The sequence below is a fragment of the Ictidomys tridecemlineatus genome, chromosome 1, assembly GCF_052094955.1.
Source record: "Ictidomys tridecemlineatus isolate mIctTri1 chromosome 1, mIctTri1.hap1, whole genome shotgun sequence".
Classification (NCBI taxonomy): domain Eukaryota; kingdom Metazoa; phylum Chordata; class Mammalia; order Rodentia; family Sciuridae; genus Ictidomys; species Ictidomys tridecemlineatus.
In genome coordinates this window covers 96,167,410-96,183,830 of record NC_135477.1, presented here as the reverse complement: position 1 = coordinate 96,183,830, position 16,421 = coordinate 96,167,410, and positions in this window count along the sequence as shown.

Below are 16,421 nucleotides of genomic sequence, written 5' to 3'. Positions count from 1 at the left end.
TGGGTATGTATCACTGATGCTATTTGTTATTTTCAGCTTTGTTTACTTTCTTGCTTCTTCTCTCGTATTTGACTCTGACTCCTAGAAGATAGGTTTCATGTTAATTTCTCCCATTTCTTTGTAAGATCTCACTTAAAATTGATGCTCAAAGAACAAATTGTGTTGCAACATGTTGTTTTAAAAATTTGTACTGTAAGCTCTTTGAGGTCAGAAAACAATAGTTTGTTCAAAATCCCCATCACCTATTATATTCCCAAGTCCGCAGAAGAACTCAATAAATTATTGTCATATAAATCAATGGAAATTGTATCCAAATGGTACATTTCATCTTACATATCTGTTTTTTTAGTGCTTTCAAGAAAAGAAGAGATGTGTTTAGACAAACCAAAGCAACCACCTGGAATAGTCTCATTGGTTTCCTAATCCCAATGGAGATAGCCATATGATGTCGATAATAGATCATAAATCTACAAAGAAAGATCTGGAACAGGTGTAAAATTTATTTAGAGGCCCAGAGTTAGAATCTAAAAAGTGATTACACTTTTTTTATACTACTTCAACATTCATGTTTTAGAGACAAGTGTAATATAAACAAGCTTGTTAACATTCTCAACTGGAAATATCACATTTAACTTGAAGCTTTTCAACCATTGTTATCTAAGGCAGATGGAAGAGAGTTATTTAAAGGTAACTATTTTTTGTATGTGATATTATGGGAACTATTTTAAGTGGGTTGATGCTGCCAACTGCCACATAGTTGAATCCACAGATGAATGTGAGAATTATACTGCATTATGGCTGATGACCTTCTATAAATTATAGTTCAAGAAGTCAATATGGTGAAATAGCAGAAAAAGGTTATGAAAGGAAAAAAAGTAAAAACAAACTAAGAAAAACTTTGATAATATAGGAGTGAGAGATAAATAAAGCCATGTAATTTTTAGTTTTGTGATTTAATCAAAACTCCTGCAAGAGGCTGGAATTGTAACTCAGTGGTAGAGTGCTTGCCTAGCACACATGAGACATTAAGTTCCATCTCAGCACCACATTATAAAACATAAATAAATACGTAAATAAAATAAAGGTATTGTGTCCATCTACAACTAAAAAAAGAAAAAAAATATGCTATCCCTTTATGAAAAAAAAAAAAACAACAAAACCCCAAAATCTCCTGGAAGGATTGTTTCACTCATTATATACATCAAACACAAATTTGATGTATATAGTAAGTGAAACAATCCAACTGTGGGCAACTGATTTTGGGGGTCTGTGTTAGAGACAAAATTAAGAGCCATGTAACAGAGCTCTTAGTCATCTTTGATGATGTCAAAAAGATAAAACACATGATCCCATTTTGTACATATCCAGTGGCTAATTTTTTAAAAAAACAAACAGGAGTCCTTTAGAAAAAATGAATTAGAGAAGCAAGTCCATTATGTAAAAGTTAACTAAATTTGGTATAAAAGGAAAGGAAATTTTTAGAACCACAGATGCATGACAAGAAGATGGCCTAACAAAATGTCCTAAAATTTCAAAAGGAAATGATTTTACTTAATTTTGTCTTGAAATTAGCCAAAAATTTGTTTCAGAATTTTGGGTAGTAGGGAAATAATTTTTAGAATCACTTCTAAAGATCATAGGTGACTGTTCAGATTATTATCCCATGAAGAAGCAGATTTTTAAAGTTCGATCTGAATTTTAACAAAATTGATATCTTTGTTCTTGAGCAATTATGCTTGTATTATTAAATGGCAAAAGAGAGTAGTTTTCCATAAAGTAGGTGTGGGGTCATACTAGAGTAGAAATGATGGAATCCTAATGTATTACTGAGTGCTGCACAGCTGGGGAGTGAATAAGAACACACACTTCACGTGGAGAAGAAAGAGAAGAAGAGAAGTCTTTTCATTCTGTTCTTTTATCAGTGCTATGACTTCATAACATAAATTCTAATCTGGAGTTATTTTGTGATAAGCTTCTCTTTCTTAGTTCTCTTAATTTCTATCATTTTTTCAGTTCTTATCAAAGATGAAATCCAAAAATGTTAGTACTATTTTTATACCTCTTATAACTTAGTAATGATGAGCTACTAATTCAGTTAATTCTGTACTTTATGACAACTTTGTGCTCACTCACAACACAAGGAGGCTTGAGCCCAACTCTTTTGGAGAGTATGATTCAGTCAGACTGTGATAGCTGTGAAATCCGTTTTTACAAGCTCCTCGGGAAATTGTGGTGAAGATTTAGTCCGCTCTCAAGGCCAGATGGGTACAGAGTTTCTGATCCATTCACTACCACATGTGCTTCCAGCTAGCAGTGGTGGCTGGTGGATGCTGGGAGTCCTGTTCTTTGTGGCCACTCCTTGCCTAGGGAGAAGTTCCACACTATGACTTTCTGATTAGAGCCTCAGTATTTCTCATGTTTACCCAAAAGAGCAATGGCCTGAGGGTATCTAGACTTATCTTGGTGTGTCAACATCAGTCTTCTCTCAAAGTATACAGATCTTCACAGTAAGTCTATCTAAGGTGAGCTGATATCCTCAGTAGGTACCAAAGCTCTCAAACTTTAACTTGCTATTAAAATCATCTGGAGGACTTACTGTTAATATTTCTCTGGGCCCCAACTGCTGAGTTTTTAGATAATAAGTGTGACCGACCAAACTGTGTAGCCTCCAGATTCATATGTTGCAGTCCTACCCTCTAGTACCTTAGAATGTAACTGTTTTAGAGACAAAGCATTTAAAGAGGTAATTAAGGTGAGATGAGGTTATTTTGGTGGACCCCAATCCAACATAACTGATGTTCAAATAAGAAGAGGAAGGGACACCAGGCACATCTGTGCACAGAGGAAAGGCCATGGGCACACAACAGATGGTGGCCCTCTGCAAGACACCTAGTGAGCCGCTCAAGAGAAGATAAAGCTGCTGACACCTTGACTTTGGACTTGTAATCTCTGTAACTGTGTAAAAATAAATTTCTAAGTCACTCAATCTGTAGTATTTTGTTATGGCAGCCTTAGCAGACAAATGCAGTATGTTTGTGGTGGTGGACTCAAGACTTCTAACAAGGTCCCAGATGCTGCTGCTGCTGGCCTGGGCACTACACATGGTGAACTATGAGGCAGGGAAATCTTTGTAGGATCTCTTTGTTTCACATAAAAACCCTCAAGAAACAGGTATGCTGAACACCCAAAGTCATATAGTCATAAAGCTTCAGTTATGTCCACGTAAGTGGCCTCTCACTACTCACTTTACATGTTTGATTGACAACTTGCTGTTTCGGCTGGCACAGAGAAGTTCTGAAAGTGAATTTTCCTGAAATTATTTTTCTTTAAAGTTGTAGCTTACAAAAATCTACTTTATACTAAGATGTAGGATGACAGAATCAGGATGAAAAATGAAGAAATCTTTATAATTGACAGTACAATTCAAAGTAACACAACAAACTGAACTGAGCTGCTACCAGATAATAACTGAATCAGCCCACTACCTCTTCCACTTTACACTTGTTTTAAACTAGACTCTAATGTGTGAAAATAGAGCAAGCTTATGAATCATGAGAATCATATGATGTCTATGCTAAAAAGAACAACAATCAAGAAGACTTCTGAGTTATAATCCTAAAGATTTCAATTTAGTAGACTGAAAACCTTGAATTTTTTTAAATAAAGATATTTGGAAATTATAATGCTGACAGTGTGAATGACATTCTGTAAGAAATAGTGATCTTGAGAAATGAGTGATATGGAAATATAAAAGATTGGTGTCTGGAAAAATGGGGAGAGATTTGAGAAGTATAATGTGGGTGACTGATGACCTTAACTGGTCTTGGAAAGCTATAATAAACTAATATAAATATAGAACTTCCCACCCTGAGTCAAACTAAATTCCTTCTTAAGTATTTAAATAGTCTCTCTATTTCCCTTATTTTTGAGAAGTTCAGTTTCTCTCTAAGACCCCAAATTTGAATTGAGAATAAAAGAGAACATATTACTTAAAAAAGAATGCAAAAACACAACAACAAACAAAGGAGGGTGTGGTAGAGTGGTAGGGAGAACACTAGTCTGGGAGTCCTGGGAATTGGGAATCTAATTGGGGTTGTATTGTGTATGTGTATGTGTGTGTGTATGTGTGCACGTGAGCGTGCAAGCGTGAGCGTATTGATCTCCCCCAGGGCTTCATATGCAAAGCATATACTCTACTATCCCAGCTCCAGGGCTGTATCTTGATTCTGTTCCTGCTTATCTTTAGGGCTAAGGTAAGCTTAAGAACCAAGGTTCCTAGTTGTATAAAGATGGAATTAGATTAGATGGGATGTAAGGATTCATAAAATTTCAATATTTTATAATTTATCCAAAAGATGTTAATGAAATTATAAGGAGTGAAGACAGAGGATACCTGATATTGAATCCTCCTTAAATCATTAAATAACTGATGATAAGAGGTGATAATAACTGTAGATATTGGGATCACTAAAAGGGTACATAGTTTGATGTACTCCTTTCCATGAGGTCTTTAAACCTGTTGAAAAGCAAGATAAAGGAGATAAACACAGGGATATGTTTCACCAGATTTTTAATAGAGGCCTTGTTAGAAGAAGTATTTATTATCAGTAACCATGCTGAACTGAGACAGGCTTCCCAGGCAAGATTTAGGATGTGGAAGAGCAGCACAAGCCTCTGTTCTTCATGATTTTTATGGACAAGCTTGCTCCTTGGATCTGAATGTGGAGTTATTCACTCTAAATTTACTAATCAGAGAAATCTTTCCCCAAGGGTGGAGTAGAGTGAGTAGAACATGGAAAGAGGCCAACACAGGGGATTCTGAACCTGGAAAAATCTCTCTGTCATGGGGAGATAAGCTTCATCTCCAACTTTCCTCACTATCTCATGACTTTGATGAATTTGACAAAAGAGAATCACTTACCCAAGGTCATGCATCTAGAAAGGGGCAGAGCCAGGACTGGAGCTTGGTTGCAAGTGCTTCCAGAATCAGCTTGCATGATGGCTCTGTCAAAGCCTGGACTGCAGAGATGCCAGTTTGTGCAATGTGCATGTAAATCCACATGCTCATGCAGAGGAAAATTAAGTTCTGGTTCAAAGCCCGTGTTTCAACTTGTGATAAACAGCCCTCCCAGCAGGCATTTTCTTTGAATATATATTCATTTAGGTTTTTTTTATTAATTTTTTAAATGACAGCGGAAATCATTACAATTCTTATTACATGTATACAAAGCACAATTTTTCATGTCTCTGGTTGTATACAAAGTATATTCACACCAATTCGTGTCATCATACATGTGCTTTGGATAATGATGTCTATCACATTCCATCATCCTTGCTAATCCCCTGCCCCTTCCCTTTTCCTCCCACCCCTCTGCCCTATCTAGAATTCATCTATTCATTTAGTTTCGAGGGAAGAAATACACCTCCAGCTTCTGATACCTGAACTCAGACCATCCTGCGAGGCCAGCAGATGCTTCAGAATTACCTGGTATATTCCTGCTCTTGAAGAGTTGTATTGTTCTCTGGTTTCTCGCAAATACCAGGTTATTAAATTACTTTATTAAAACTCAAAAGTCTCTGGGCTGAATGAGCAGAGGCATGTGGTCTGTTAGCATCAGGCTGCTTCTTTCTAGTTAAGATAAATCCTATATTCTTTAGAGTTTGGGAGGAGTGTTTACCTTTAAATCTTACTAGAACTTTTGAATTTGAAAATTAGATGGAAAAAGAAGCTCATGAAAGTAAAATTTATATTCAATTCATATTCACACACATGTACAAAATGCTAGTAACAACAGATGCCTCTGCTTGAAGTAACAGATTTATCCTAAATCTGGATACAATGAACTCCTTTTATTTCCTTAAATAAGCAGATCTTTGGCCAGATTTGCTGGAATATTTTTCTCTTATGAGTTAACAAAATAAATTCAGTTTATATTTAATTATGCAAAATGATGAAAATTGTATTCTTCATCATTTTGTCCTTAGATATTATTTCTATATAATATTTTAACATTTAGATCACCAAACATTTAGAGAATTTCAGGTTTCAAACATTCAGAGATTACTAGAGATCATATTACTGTTAGGCTAATTAGTTTACTGATTATAGAATATGTATGAGGGGATTCTCACTGTTTTCTCTGATTATATACTCATCAACATGTGATGACATTTTTTTAATGTATGAAAGGCCATAAGAGTTGGAAAAACAAGGAAAAATTGTATTATGTTGAAAACACTGGCTCACTGGTATATTCACACATCTTACATGGTCTCATTAAGTGAATTTTAAGTATAATTTTCTAAGAAATGTTGGAAATAATTTGACATTATCTTTTCTATCTTATAGGTAACACTAATTTGCTTCCAACTAAATCATATAGTTTAAAAGGGCAGCATTTCATATAAGGGTCTTAGCAAGTACCTGATTATTGATTACCAGTTGTACTCTTTACTAGCTTTTCCCAGAAATTGCTATTCTTTTCCTTTTACTAGGGAAGTCAATTAGTTTTTTTTTCTTTCCCAAAACTTTGTTTAAAAGTTTAATTTTGAAAAGATTCTATGTCTTTTCAGTGATGTGCCATTTTTTCAGTTCTTACATTTAACAATTACACTTTTTAAAATGTATTAATTCTTTTTAGTTATTATAGCATTAGAATTCATTTTCACAAAATTATAAAGCATGGAATATAATTTGCTCTAATTCAGTACTAGTACCTCCCCTTTCCCTTCTCCCTGTTCCTGTTCCCTTCCCTCTACTCTATTGATCTTTCTGCTCTTTATAGTTTTTTTTTTAATTAGTGCCTTGAGGATAAATATAACGGTAAGATTCACTGTGGTGTTCATGTAAGTATATTGGAAAGTTAAGTCAGATTCATTCCAGTAACTGTTCTTCCCTTGTATTGTCCCACCTCCTCCCCCACCCATCCCCTTTCTCTACTTCGCTGATATTTCTTCTATTTTGATGCTTTTATGACCCAGTTAACAATTATACTTTAAGTGAATAAAGCCAGTTGTGTGTTTAAACCTGTAGTCTTAATATTTTAACATCCCTTTTCTGACTATTGGAAGTTAACTGTTAAAGAAATTGATTTGTTTTGATAAACTTAATACACCAAATGGAATCACTTGTTCATTCATTTTTAGAGTTATTTAGCACCTACTGTGTGGAAGGTATTGTAACTACCATAGAAATGATAGTAATAGGGTCATTAATCATTTATCTCAACAATGTTAAGGGAGAGGATCTGGGACCATACACATATGGCAGGCCTTTATAAATTACTTCCTGAATTAGATGATTGTCTGATATGCCCTAATTTAAATGATAGCTTGGTGCTCCTGAACATTGTTTATTAAAATTTTCTATTGTCATTTGTATTGTTTTCCCCATACAACTTAAAGAGTAACTGTTATCTATGCTTATGGCCTTCAGTAAATTTTTGTTCACAAGTAGAGATGGTGAAGATAATGAGTATACACTGTGTAAAATGGGTAGTTCCTAAAGTAATTAGCAATCTAATGGCAATATTATGTATCACAACAGATCATTTCTAGAGACAACTGAAAATTCTATTAATAAATTACATTTTTATCATATCATTTTCAAATAAACATCAGTGGAGTAATGGAACCAAGGCATAGAGATTTTTTATATGTGATGCTCAGAAAGAACAAGAGGAAATGACAATGCTGGATCAGCTCACTAAGTTCACAGCATGAAGTCAGTGAGTCTTTCTCCACATTTATAAGGGAGAAAAGGTGTGATAATGCAGTGTGAATTGTTTACATTCTTCTCTGAATTAATTGGAGTCATGTGTACCAGGTTGGGGTTGGTACACAGAAAGGGACAAAGCTGGAGAACTTTGCTCTAGTTCTACATTACTGCTCCCATAAGACTAGGTTAAGCCACTTTTCCCTAAGATTGGCACCAAATTTTAAGTAGTATCAAGCTCAATTTATATAGCATCTGTTTTGCAAATAGAGGAAAGAAGTCAAAATTAGTGCTGCAATAATAAAATCAAAATTCTTTACCATGATCTGAAAAACTACAATGAACTCTTTCCAGCCAAATGTGTTACTACATCTCCTGTAACTCTTTTTCATTTAGTCTTCATGCCATTTCTCAGACTTTACAAGGTCTTTCTGGCCTCAGGGACTTTGTACTTACTGGTTTTTTTTTTTTAAATACTTTTTTAGTTGTTGATAGACCTTTTTGTTTTAATTATTTATATGTGGTGCTGAGAATCAAACCCAGTGCCTCACACATGCCAGGAAAGTATGCTACCACTGAGCCACAGCACAGACCTTTCTTTTTTTTTTTTTTTTACTGAAACTCTCTCTTCATATCTCCCTGTGATTCTCTTGTGTTGAGGTTCCTGTTCAAGCATCACTCCTTAGTATAACCATCCCTTATTTCTATTAAAAATAATAATTCTTTGGCTTCCTAGTCACTTTGTTCTAGTGCAAACCCAGGCTTATTTGACATCAGATCTAGTCCTTGCCTATCTATCAATGGCTTTTTGACTGAGGAGAGCTGACTCCTGCAGACTCTATGTCCCAGGCAGGCAAGTCATCTGACTTTTTGCTGCACTTGGCCAATGGGTGGCATCGATGCAGCCATTGAAGAACTCAACTTCCCCCTCTTTGTCTGGAGTGACATCTCTAATAATGCCTGGGTTTTCTCTGTGGCAGCGTATCTCCATCAGGTGTACCTCCATCAGGTACACTGCAGTTCTAACTTCCTCCAGATGACCCTAGCACCTAGAATCTGGTAACATGGCCTTTTTCCCTTTTCCCTTCAACCTAGCAGTGATAATGACATTCTGCTTTTGCTAATCTCTGGGAAGTGTCACTATCTAATATACTGTTATTTCTGTTTACTTTCTTTAGAATACTTACCACTATATGTAGTTACTTTTGTTATTATCTGTATTGTTTGTACTGTGCTGTACTATCACCATTTTACCTTAGTAGAATGTAAGATTCAAGAAGACATACTCTTTGTCTTATTTATCACGATATCACCAGTATCTAGCATATGGTAGTTTCTCAGTTAACATTTTTAGAGTATATATGTATGGGTGCATTTCTGAAGGTTTTTCAATACGTTACCAGTAATGGTGTTCTTTTTTTTTTCAAAAGAGAGAGAGAGGAGAGAGAGAGAGAGAGAGAGAGAGAGAGAGAGAGAGAGAGAGAGAGAGAGAGAGAATATTTTTTTTTTTGTAGATGGACACAACACAATGCCTTTATTTTTATGTGGTACTGAGAATCGAACCTGAGTCCCACCCATGCTAGGCGAGCACTCTACCACTGAGCCACAATCCCAGCCCCAAATAATGGTGTTCTTATATCAATTAATTCTTTAAACACTGAACATAGTGCAAAGGTCATTACTTTTGTTTTTCTAATCCAAACGGAAATTAGGGCATTTTAATTTGCTCTAGAAGAGGGTGAGAAAAAGAACATAAGAAGTTTGATATTGAGATTCAGAGTTCTAAAGCTGGATCAAGACTTTTACAAATCCAAATGGATTATTCCTATAAGGCTGTGGTGACCTCATTACTAACAAAGTGGTCTTTTATATATTGCTGTGTATATACTGTCATATCATAATCTTAATAAGGCATGGATGATTGATTAATTTACCAATGCTGTTACTTGGATGGTTTCAACAAACACTTTGCCCACAAACTTCTTTGTGGGCAAAATGCTCATATCACTTTGTGTCCAAATGATATCCTAATGGATATCAGACAAGTTTTTTTCTTTTGATGGCATTATTTTTAATGATGTTACTATTGAAGAAGTTTTTAGTTTTTCTTAAGACAATGCTCCCTTAGATGCTTGTATGGTTTTGTGGATTATTTAAGACCCCAAAATATTAAAATTAAAAGGTAATCTTTGTAAGTAGTAGTAGAAAAGCAAATCCTGGTCTACTATATTAATCTATAAATAAATTTATACATCTTCCTCTCTATTCATTGTTACATACTTATTAGTAAAGACTTCTGCCCATTATCCAATTCAAAAATATTTTTATGTACTTTTAATAACATAATTCTTCACAAAATAAAGTGAATGAATAATTGTGACAATTAGCACAAGAGTAAATAATGAATGGTAAAAGAAGTTGGATATAAATTTAGTATGCAAAAGCATGTTATAAGATTCTTAATAGTGTAAAGGTAGGCCAATAGTTGGTTCTGAGTTTTCTAGCTACCAACACAGAAAGAGTCTGATGAATTACAAGTTCATAATATCTATATGGCTAACATGAAAATTAATCAGGAGAAGCTAAAGTTTTTTAGGTCCCAAGATCTGAAAGGACTTTTCAGTACTTTCTCAGAGTGGGCATACCACTTTTCTCTATAAAGAAGAGTCCCTAATATTGCTTGGTTAGGAAAACACACATGAAATGTGAGATAGGATTCCAGACACAGTGAAACAAAAGAAGTGGAAAGTAGAGCCTGTCGTTGTGCCAAGACAGATGGGTGGAGGGCACGCCTCAGAGGAGAAGACTGGCAGAGATCATCTAGGGAAGACTTCTGACTGGACAGGTAAGGCATCGGGGCTCAGAATGGGTTAAGTAGCTTTCCCAAAGGCTTGAAGTGTGTACAAAATGCCAACGTTTAGACTCTAATCAAAATTTCTGACTTCATAGTCAGTGTTCTTCCAACAAACATAACTCCACCAGAAGACTTCTAGAACTCATAAATGAATTTAGCAAAGTAGCAGGATAAAATTAACATTTATAAATCAAGCGTGTTTCTATACATCAGTGATGAATCAGCTGAAAGAGAAATTAAGAAAACCATCCCATTCACAATAGCCTCAAAAAACAAAAACAAAAGAAGCAACAACAACCTGGGAATCAATCTAACAAAAGAGGTGAAAGACCTCTACAATGAAAACTACAGAATGCTAAAGAAAGAAATTGAGGAAAATTGGATAAGATGAAAAGAACTCCCATGTTCTCCAATAGGCAGAATTAAAATTGTAAAAATGGCCATACTACCAAAAGTTCTATACAGATTCAATGAACTTTTCATCAAAATTCAAATTATTTTCTTCACAGAAATAGAAAAAGCAGTCATGAAATTCATTTGGAAAAATAAGAAACCCAGAATAGTCAAAGCAACCCTTAGAGAGAAAAGTGAAACAGGAGGTGATGTCACAATACCAGACCTAAAATTATACTATAGAGCTATAATAACAAAAACAGTATGATATTGGCTCCCAAACAGGCAAGAAGACCAATGGAACACATTAGAAGACACAGAGACAAACACACAAAAATACAGTTACCTTATTCTAGATAAAGTTACCAAAAATATACTTTGGAGAAAAGATAGCCTCTTTAACAAATGGTGCTGGGAGAACTGGAAATCCTCATGTAGTAGAATGAAATTTAACTCCTATCTCTCATCCTGCACAAAATTCAACTCAAAGTGGATCAAGGACCTAGGTAGTAGGACAGAAACCCTGCACATACTAGAAGAAAATGTAGGCCCAGCACTGCAACATTTGGCTCAGGAACTAATTTCCTTAACAAGACTCCTAAAGCACAAGAAGTAAAATCAAAAATCAATAAATGGGATAGATTCAAACTAAAAAGTTCTTTCACAGCAAAGGAAACATCAAGAGTGTGAAGAGAGAGCCTAAGGAATGGGAGAAAATTTTTACCACCTGCACCTCAGATACAGCATTAATTTCCAGGGTATATAAAGAACCAAAAAAAAAAAAAAAAAAAAAAAAGAACCCAATCAATATATGGGCAAAGGAACTGAACAGACACTTCACAGAAGAAGAAATATGAATGGCCAACAAATATATGAAAAAATGTTCAACATCTTTAGCAATCAGAAAAATGCAAATCAAAATTACTCAAAGATTTTATCTCACTCCAATCAGAATGGCAATTATCAAAAATCAAAATAATAATAAATGTTGGTGATAATGTAGGGGAAAAGGTACATTTATACATTATGGGTGAGAGGACTGCAAATTGGTGCAACCAGCTCTGGAAAGCAGTATAGAGATTCCTCAAAAAACTTTGAATGGAACCACCATTTGACCCTGTTATCCCACTTCTCAGTATATATCCCATGGATTTAAAATCAGGATACTAAAGTGATGTAGCAACATTATTGTTTATACCAGCATAAGTCACAATGGCTTAGCTATGATCCAACCTAGGAGCCCTTCAACAGATGAATGGATAAATAAAATGTGGTATCAGAATATTTAAATAAAATCGAAAGAATGGTAGTTTTTGGTTATAGGGCTATGAGGACTATGAGGTTATTTTTTGGATTATAGGATTATCAGCTTTTTTCTACTATTTTTCATTTTTTTTCTAATGTCCTGGGTACTTTTATTGTTCCTTTAGAAAGAAAAGGTAAATCATTTAAAAATTTTTAAGAACCAATAAAACAAAGGATTGAGCAGAATAGTACTTATAGTTCCAGGAACTAAAACCAGACATTAACAGTCTGGCAAACACTTTTCCTTCAACAGTTCAAGTTTTATTTTTCCATAGAATTTTCTATTTTGCATGGACATTATTATTCAGTTTTTTAAAATTGCAAAAATAGTTATTCCCTTTAAAAATAAACTGTGCAGAAGCATAGAGCAAAGAGTGGATATGTATGTGTATGTATATATTTCTATTAGGAGAAAATGAGAATATATTTTATGAAGCCATATGATATATTTCTCCATATTTAAGCATGAGTGATCATATCTGTTCCAAAATATTATTCCACAAAGTTAATAATGGTAAAGCACTTACCTCCTTCTCCAACATCGAGTCTTCTGCTCTGAGATTCTTTTCAAATGTGTTTCTTTTGCCATATTGCATATTTGTCTTTCTATAGACTGTAATGTAGTCAATTCACTTTTTGTCATCTTTGAATAGAAGTCCACTAGAGGCTATGTAATTAATGTCATTCTGTAAGTAAAGCAATGATGGTTTTTAAAAAGAAATAAACATCACACACACACACACACACACACAGAGTGGAATTTTACTTAGACATAAAAAAGAATGATTTTTATGACATTTGCCAGCAAATGGATGACTTTGCAGACTACCATGTTAAATGAAATAAACCATTTCCCCAAAGCAAAAGGTTGAATGATTTCTCCGATATGTGAAAGCTAACCCACAATAAGGGTTTGGGGACTGAGGGGATGAATGTTCAGTGAATTAGACAAAGGTGAATGGAAGAAAGGGGGGAATGGGAAAAGGAAAGAGAGCAGAATGAATCTAACAATTTTCCCACATACACGTATGTAAATATCACAGTGAATCCCATCATCATGTAAATCCACAAGAATGGGATCTTAAATAGAATAAGATATATTTCATGCTTGTATATTTACATCAAAATGGAGTCTACTGTGATGTATAACTAAAAAGAATCAATAAAAAATAAAGCCTAACTTTATCCAGTTTAATGAATCAATGAATATAGCAGGATATGGACAGAACCTAGGCTTTGAGTCAGCAAGCTGGCAGGAAATAAAGATTTCATATGCCAGTGAGTTCAGGGGTTAGTGTGGTAATATAAGAAAGGAAGTGGATGTTGAATTAAACCAAATAGGTATTCTAAGCTGTCTACCAATTGTGTGACCTAGACAAGGTACTCATTATTTCAGAGATTCCATTTCTTCTCCTGTAAAGTAGGAATGATGACACACATCTTGAAGAATTATTTCAAGGATGCAGAAATGTGTGGATAGCAGTTGGCAGATAGTAGGTGCTCAGTAAAATTAGCGTTTAATGTAATTATGATTATTATCAAATCAAAGAAGTAATTAAGAAAGAAGATCATTTGATGCATATAGAACTTAAAGATCAGGATAAATATGAAATAAAATAGAAAATAATAATTCACAAATCATAAAGGATAAGTTTCTTATTTTTCAGATCACAAAGCCAAAAGCAAAGAAAACAGTAGAGACAAGTGAGCAGGGTAAGACATTCTATTTCCCAGAATTGGGAAAGGCTTAATTTGTGCACCATTATGTTGAATCTAGAGCTTTCAATTTGCTTCCTTCTAGCCCAGAAGCATGTCCCAGTACTAGGCCTATTGGGCAGAATGATACTCATTAAAGTGGAAATAAGAGCAGATCTTGCAAGAGCAGAATGCTATTGCAAATTTCATTAAAGAAACAACTATGCATTCTACTGATGTTGGGTACAAATAACATTTACAATTAACCATGGAGGCTAGTGGCAGAACTGTTCAACTGTTGTGTGCTATATGCATCGGTACAGTCCAGCTGTTCATAAAATGCCAGATGAAGAAAGCAATGACAGAGAAGGAACAGTACAAACGAAGCACTGTGTTCTTTCATCATTTTAAATCTAAACAGATTGATTTTGTAGTGCTTACCATGTATAATGTCAAGAAATTTGATTGCACTTTAAATAGAAAAACATCTTCATGTATATTATTTCTCAAATCAACTTGTTAAATTTTTTTTAGCCTTGCTATTTCTATTTTTGAGATGAGGAAACAGAACTTCACATAGAATCAAAAAATGTTATGACTAAGCATTATAAAATCAGTTCCTGAAATTCTTAGTTTGTCAACCAGAACCTCTACAAGTAGTCCCTCACCTCTCTTCAGATTTATTTTTACTTCTTTCCTCAGAAACTATATATTTGAATCTAACCTACTACTGCCAAAATCATTTCAAATACTGAATCCTAGTTATATAAATTTCCCTTCTTTTTATAGACTCTTCCCATATTTTCTTAGATCAATAAATTATAAGTTATTTATATTCACTTTGGTAATTGAATTGTTTTTGCATTAATCACTTTTACCATTTTCTTTTCATAGTGCCAAATGTTTTAAGTTCTGAGTAATTTTGAGAAATGGGAAAACAGAATTCCTGCCTTCTTTGAACTTTTGGTAATGTGAGAGAGATCTAAAAGATACATTTATATAAAGTAAATATAGAATTTCATATTATGATAGTCATCATGAAGCAAAATAAAAGCACATTAATAAAAGGGTAACAGGGAGACCTAATTAGATTCAGGAAGAGGAACTTTTCTGAAGAACTAATTTGTAAGCTGAGAGAAGTTTGACTTTTTTTGCACTTATTTGCCTACTTGTATTCCCCTATATTTAGAAGGCATTCCCCTGCTGAATCTAAGTTCCTATATGCTTGTTCATTTTTATCACATTTAAAGGATCTGACATAGACCTTGCCTGTTGGACTGGCTCAGGATGTGTTCAGCTGATCTGGATGGGGAGGTAAGGGTAACCATCTTCTTCATTCTTCTTTGTTTAAACAAAATTTGACTTTTAGGACAAGCATGTAGTACTTCTCTTCTGGGACTGATGAAAAATCCTAACAACATGGAGGAATGAGTCTAAATCTAGACCCTAACAGTAGGAGACCAGCTGTCTGTCAAACAGGACATGTAGCTGGGTGAGCCCGGCTGGAGGGAAGCCTGTTCCTCTCTGCCCAAAGGAAATTGAACTTGTTCTCTCTCCCAGCAGTGTAAGCCCTGAGGCATTTTTGGAAGAATGATAATTATTGTCTTTAAGTAATTCCACTTAAGAATGAGGTACTGAGACAAAACTGAAGTAAAAGAAACTTATAGAAAAGAAGAATGCTACTAAAATGGAGAAAAATTTAAAGTGGCAGCATTTCTGCTATGGCCAGACAGGAAAATACTTTTTTTTTTTTTTAGCATACTAAAAAAAAATTCTTAATGATTTATTTGGACTGAATAGAAAATTAACATTATTTCCTTTTATTCCTCCTGTCCAGAAAAATCTTAAGTGGGTACTCTGGAGTTGCAACACATTGTGATCTTTCTTAAGACATTTTTCTAATTAATGACATTGCTTCCTTAGGTGTGAGCTCTACAATTTAAATAGCAGCCTATGTTCAGATGTGCCTCATACCATGTCACTTTATTAGAAGAGCAATCTGACATTTTTTGACAGCTAATGTCTTGTGGCTGAATTAGTGACACCTTTAAAAAGAACTCATTATCAGCTTAGTGAACAAAATATGCACTACAAAATAGTACAGAATTATAATTTTCAATGTCAGTAATTTTTTGTCTGTATGGGTAGGATGGATTGGGGATCGGCTAAAGCCATTTTAAATATTTGATATTTCTGGAGATTAACAAATTTACACTGAGATTCCCTCCATTCTTTTCGGCATGAACTAACTCTTCATTTCTCATGACTAGTACCACTCTGAGAAAAATTAAGAAAAAAAAATTGAGCCAGTCTCATGAGTGAGAATTCATCTTCTGAGGAACAAAGTATCATGAATAAACATGCAGACATCTTTTACAAACATCATCAACAGAATTCCTGTGAGCATTAAGGGTGAATTAAATATGGACTGTGCTGTGTGGTCTTAATTCTCAAAAGTTC